General features: G+C 48.8%; 1 pseudogene; it reads left to right on the top strand.

Moving 5' to 3' along the window:
* The first annotated feature begins 3,355 nt into the window (after nt 1-3,355).
* LOC126093806 (5S ribosomal RNA) lies at nt 3,356-3,473 on the top strand (annotated as a pseudogene).
* Nucleotides 3,474-5,911: the final 2,438 nt, after the last annotated feature.

Here is a 5,911-nt window from a genome sequence, read left to right as displayed (position 1 = left end):
AGCTTGTACTAAGGTTCTTCTCAGTATCCTGTAGGACCAGGTCCCGCAAAACTGGTGTACACACAGTCCACGACCTCCTCGCACGTCGTCTGTCTGAGAGGAGCCAGGATCACACAGACGCACAAAAAGGGCTCGAAATGTTGTGTGATGTGGTTCGTGTCTGAGAGGGTGTCTCTTTTGGCATAGCTGTGCTGCCTCTGGACCGTTTCTGTCTGCTTGGCGGTACATGTAACACCACCTCGGCTTATTTCCGACACGAGTACCGGACCATTCCGCTGCTCGATATATGCTGCGTTGATGACGCAACCCGCAGCATGGCACCTGGTCAGAGGAAGTGCCATTCGTCAGCCCCGTCTACCGTCGCAACGACGCTTTTCCAGCTACATGTTCGTAGGACATTTTTTCCTCCATTTCCATTCAGGAATCTGTCCCTGCAGTTTGTCGGTTTTATTAACGTTCACCCTGTAGATACCATGGCAGACTGCAGTGTAAACGAAATGTTTGGTAATGACGTGTGGCTAAATATATATAAAGGAGTCTTCCATCGTGGAAGACAATCCAATTGAAATCTTGGCCGTATCACTAAGGTACAGTTCACACTAAAAAGTTGAACCGCTGATGGAAAAATATGCAGCATGATGTTTTCTACGTGGAAATACAGAATAATTAAACTTTACCTATTTAACACTTTATAACACGAAAACTAATTACCGTACGAGGACCAAACTTGGTAATATTAACGTCAAGGACACGGGGAAGAGGGGAGGAGAAATAATGCAGAACCAATTCAACTGAAACACCTTTAATGTGCTGCTATGGCACGTCATACCATTACATACCGGTACAGTTACTGCTAGAAAATGAGCACAATACAGCGCCCGTCAGTGTCCAGAAGAGTCTGAAAGCTCAGGACTTCATTCTGCACAGCAGGACGAAGCACGTCCGCATGTATGCTGGCTGCGTCTCTCGAGATGCTGCCCTTCAGATCAGCGTATGTGTGAATCTTCCCTGTTAAACTCTGTCCTTCAGGTGGCCCCACAACCAGAAACCACAGGGAGTGAGATCGGGTGACTGTGCTGGCCCAGCATTTGGAAACGAATGACTGATAATTCGTCTTTGGTCCTCGAGCGCCAACGTGTTCAAAAAAGAATGGACCAATGATGAACGTAGGCGTGGAGCCGCACCGTACGGTGACACGTTCACCGTACAGAGAATCTTCGTGCGCAGTGGCTGGAGGTGACGATCGCCACACTCGGCAGTTCTGTGTGTTCGCCTCACCCGCCACACAAAAATGAGCTGCGTCTGTCCACAGGATGGTCCAGGGCCAGAGCTCGTCAACTTCAATCTTTGCGAGAAAGTGGAGACCCAAGTCAACACGTCGTTGTGCGTCGTGTGGTACAAGCTGCTGAACGATACGGATCTTGTACGGATACTATTTGAGAATAGTATGACGCACCTTCCGTACAGTGGACCACGGGACGTTCGACTGTCGTGACGGAGAACGCGCACTGCCTGACGGTAGGGGAAGTACGCCTTAGCGACGGCGACTTCGTCAACCACCTGTGGTGCGCCGGCCTCTTCCCGAAGCGACGCCCAGTTCTCCACTCGATCCGAACTCCTTCATCGTGCCCCGCACGGCAGGTGGAGAAAGCGGGCCCTTCCGTAATCCTCTCAGCCGGCGATATTCTCCAGCTGCAGCATTCCTCTCGTTTTTACAACAGAGCTTCACCAGCAACGCCCTGCCCCTGCTGTCCAGGCTCGTGTTGACACGTCAACAAGTGCACTGCGGCCGGCCAGCTGTGTGAGGCTGTGAGTGGGCGTGACTGATCACGGCACCTGGTGTCCGTAGTTGGAACTGGACGGTGGCGCTGTGACGAATGGAAATCACGCACCCCGTACTCTGGACATTAATGCTACCGAGTCTGGTGCTGGTACGGTAATTAGTTTCCATGTTATTATGTGTTAAGTAGAGGAATTATAACAACCCAGTAGATGTTGAAGAAAGTGGTTCCCGTTAGTGTGGATAATTTTGGTTGTTATGGGGTACGCGGTTTGTTAGCTGCTAATATAGCTGTGCTAGACAGCCCAAGTGTGGATTGTAGTCAGAAGCGAGTTGTCTGTATAGGTCTCGTAACAGGAACATTCTGGAAATTAGAGTTAATATATTTTGGAAATTTGTGGTAAGATCCTATGGAACCAAACTGCTGAGGTCGTCGGTCCCTAAGCTTAAATACCACTTAATCTAACTTAAACTACCTTACGCTAAGGACTACACACACACCCATGCCCGAGGGTGGACTCGAACCTCCGGCGGGGTGAGCCGCGCGGACCGTGACGAGGCGCCCGAGACAGAGCGGCTACCTCGCGCGGCACTTAGTATACAGGGTTACCGACGATCACTGTCTGTGTGCACTACCGAGTTTTGTTTTTAATTTGTGGGCTAGTTCTATTTGTTTTGGCAGGGTGGTAGACTATGTGAAAATCTTCAAGTAACTTACGGGTTTGCTGCCGGGTGGTCGTCGACCACCGCTTATTTTTCTACTGGAGCACACCCTGCCATTCTCAAGGCACAACTGCAAGGAGGAAGCAATGTGCAAGGAAGCCTGCTCACACTGACTTGTATCTGCGGGCTGATAGTTGTCACCATCCAGCTCAGCGTGAAGGAGTACTTCGCACCTCGGTTCACAGGGCCCACGTTACCACAGACCCTGAAAGTTTGGCAGCTGAGCTATCACATCCGCAGTCACCTTTCGTCAGAATGGTTATAGTGAGAGGCAGATCAAACGTGCGTTGCGCCATCAGCCTTCTGTACAACGGGTGAGTGACGACAGCAACGCAGTGGCACCCAAGTCTACGGCCTTTTTGCCTGACGCAGGAAGCATTTCCAACAGGATTGGCCGTATTTTGCGGAAATATGATGTGATATGTGTTTTTCGACCACCTTCTAAGATTAAGGCCCTGTTGGCGTCCGTAAAAGGTGATCTCGGTTTGCGTAAGGCTGGGTTCTATCGTATTCCTCGCAGTTGTGGCATGTCATATATTGGTCAGACAATCAGGACTGTGGAAGACCGGTGTATTGATCATAAACGTCACACACGCTGACAACAGTCGAGCAAATCCGCTATTGCAGAACATTGCCTTGACACCTGTCACGCTATGGAATACAACAACACGGAGATTTTGGCTTGCACGTCCAGCTATTGGGATATTGTTATTAAGGAAGCTGTTGAAATCAAACTATCGAGCAACTTCACAAGCAGAGATGGTGGATTTTGTTTAAATGCTGCTTGGAATCCGGCTCTGTCTCTCATCGAGAAACAGAGGGACAGAATTAGTGCTGCCTCACCTGCTGATTTGCAACGGCCTAGCCGCAGTGGACACACCGGTTCCCGTCAGGTCACCGAAGTTAAGCGCTGTCGGGCGTGGCCGGCACTTGGATGGGTGACCATCCGGGCCGCCATGCACTGTTGCCATTTTTCGGGGTGCACTCAGCCTCGTGATGCCAATTGAGGAGCTACTCGACCGAATAGTAGCGGCTCCGGTCAAAGAAAACCGTCACAACGACCGGGAGAGCGGTGTGCTGACCACACGCCCCTCCTACACGCATCCTCATCTGAGGATGACACGGCGGCCGCCACTTGTGGCCTGAAGACGGAGTGCTGCTGCTGCTGCACCTGCTGGTTAATAGTCACTATCGATATTTCTGATGTTGGTTACCTTTGGTTGTGTGCTGACTCTGCGGTTACTTGTTCTGTGTGTGGTATCTTCCTTGTTTCTCCTCTGTGAGCCGAGGCATTAAATTCCCTTGCACAATGCTTCCTCCTTGCAGTTGTGCCTTGAGAATGGCAGGGTGTGCTCCTGTCGAAATATCGGCAGTGGTCGACGACGGCTCCCGGCAGCAAACCCCGTAAGCTATTTGAAGATTCAATTCCCCGGGAAAAGTTGAGGTCTCATATGTGAAAATCTATTTGTTCGTCAACCTACTGTCGTTGTGCTATCTTTCCGATAGAATCGAGATGGGCAAGATGCTGATACTGGAAAACATGCTTGTTATTTGTGGTTATGCATTCAAAACTACGGCAGGTGAACGCTCCACCTTCTCATAGATTTTTCTTAGTGATACATATAATCGTCATCAAAAAATAAAAAAAAAGGATTTGCAGGTGGAAGGTATTCTGATCATATTGCCACGCTAAAGGCATTCCAAGCATAGGACCATCAATGGAGGAATGGCAGACAGAAATTAGTGCTGAGCAGTGATTTATAATTGTAGTGTTTGTACTTGTACGCAAAGGAAGTATTGAGAGAATCTGAGACATATTGGCAGGTGATTCATTGCCTAGAAGAAAAATAGTCGTGACGAAAGTCAAGGATGTGCAACATAGAAACCACTTACCAATCAAAAGGGTAATTATTCTTAAGAGGGGTATGTAGGAGTTCGTAATCTTCATCATACGATAGAAAAAAAGTAAGGCATAGGTCAAGAAGTTTAAGGAAAGGATGGAGATAGAGTTCCACATGTATGAAAAACACACACACTAAATCAGAGAAACGTTTTTTACGATTGCAACAACGTTAAGGATATGGCCAAATCTAATGAAAGTCATTGTGTCCCTCAGAGTAAATCTGAGAATGCAAACAACTGCTATACATCTCTAAACGCCAAGATATTAATGTATTTGGTTGTCAAGGCGTTTCCACCTCGACTCTCGCTGTGAATACTAAATCCTTCACGGCAGCGTCGTGGTATAAAAAATACGTTACAGACGGATGCCTTTAACTATATCTCGAGCCTTACAATGCTTACAATGCACATTGTATTTAGAATGAGTTAAGTGCGTGATCGTGATGTCACTTCAGGTAATGATTCCTAAAATCAGAGTACATATTAACAACACTAGTAAAGTCGCATTAAACGATTGGTTCAGTCCTCCAGCCCTACTGTTATAATGCTACAACAGATAAAAACAAATGTGGAAATATGTTAACAGTTCCACCACGCTACGCTAATGGCAGTCTGCTTTGGTAAGAATACCCGTCACGGTCAATCTAAATTATAATTACTTTTCACTTGCGTAACACGTTCCAGAAAATGATTCGGATTTTCACGTGCGCATTTCGTGGCGTGTTAAGTACCAGGTCGTCAGGTTGTGGTGGTGACTCGGCAGCCTCAGACCGTTACGCGGTTGGTGTTGTCAACGTAGGATATACGACTGTGTATGATACAATTGTGACTACGCAACCCACCTCTGTCTCACGGCTTGTGTAATGTCTGGGCATGGGGGCGCGGCGCCTGCAGTTATTCTAGCTGTGGGGAGGCAGTTACCAGTGGACAGCTCACAGCGTGGCATTCTCTCTCCAGCCAGCCGTGAAGGCACTCCGCGTGCGTCAGTTACGGGCGGGACGTGGCACGAGGCCAGCGCGCACGCGCCGTCCACGAGCCGAGCCTCGCCACTCGCGGGTGCCCCGCGCCTCTAACGCGGGGTGCAGACAGCGCGCTGCGCGCCTCCGACGGACACGGGCGGCCCTCAGGGAAGGGTGCGGACCGCCGCCACGGCACCTCCCCCAGTGCTTCCGCACGACCTCATCGTATAGTGACATCCACACAGACTGTGGACGCGTAAAATGACTTTGGATTTTCAGTAGTTATTTACGTCTGCCATCGCTATTTTTAGCGACTTTATTGTCACAACATCCTAAGGCGTCATTATGTGTATTACCGATAGTAGTAACAGTGTTCCAGGGTGGTCAGAAACAGACTGAAAAGCATGTAATGGTCTCGAGGTAAGGCTGTGCTGAGAAATAATTGTTAAGAAAAAATTCGATAGACTGCGACGTTTCCGAGTTAGTTAGCATTGAAGTTAACCAATGAGGCCATTGTGCTCGCAATTTCTTGCGGTGCAACAGATAC

This window comes from Schistocerca cancellata, chromosome 7, assembly GCF_023864275.1.
Source record: "Schistocerca cancellata isolate TAMUIC-IGC-003103 chromosome 7, iqSchCanc2.1, whole genome shotgun sequence".
In the NCBI taxonomy this organism is placed as follows: Eukaryota; Metazoa; Arthropoda; class Insecta; order Orthoptera; family Acrididae; genus Schistocerca; species Schistocerca cancellata.
This window is presented reverse-complemented; position numbering and strand designations above follow the sequence as displayed.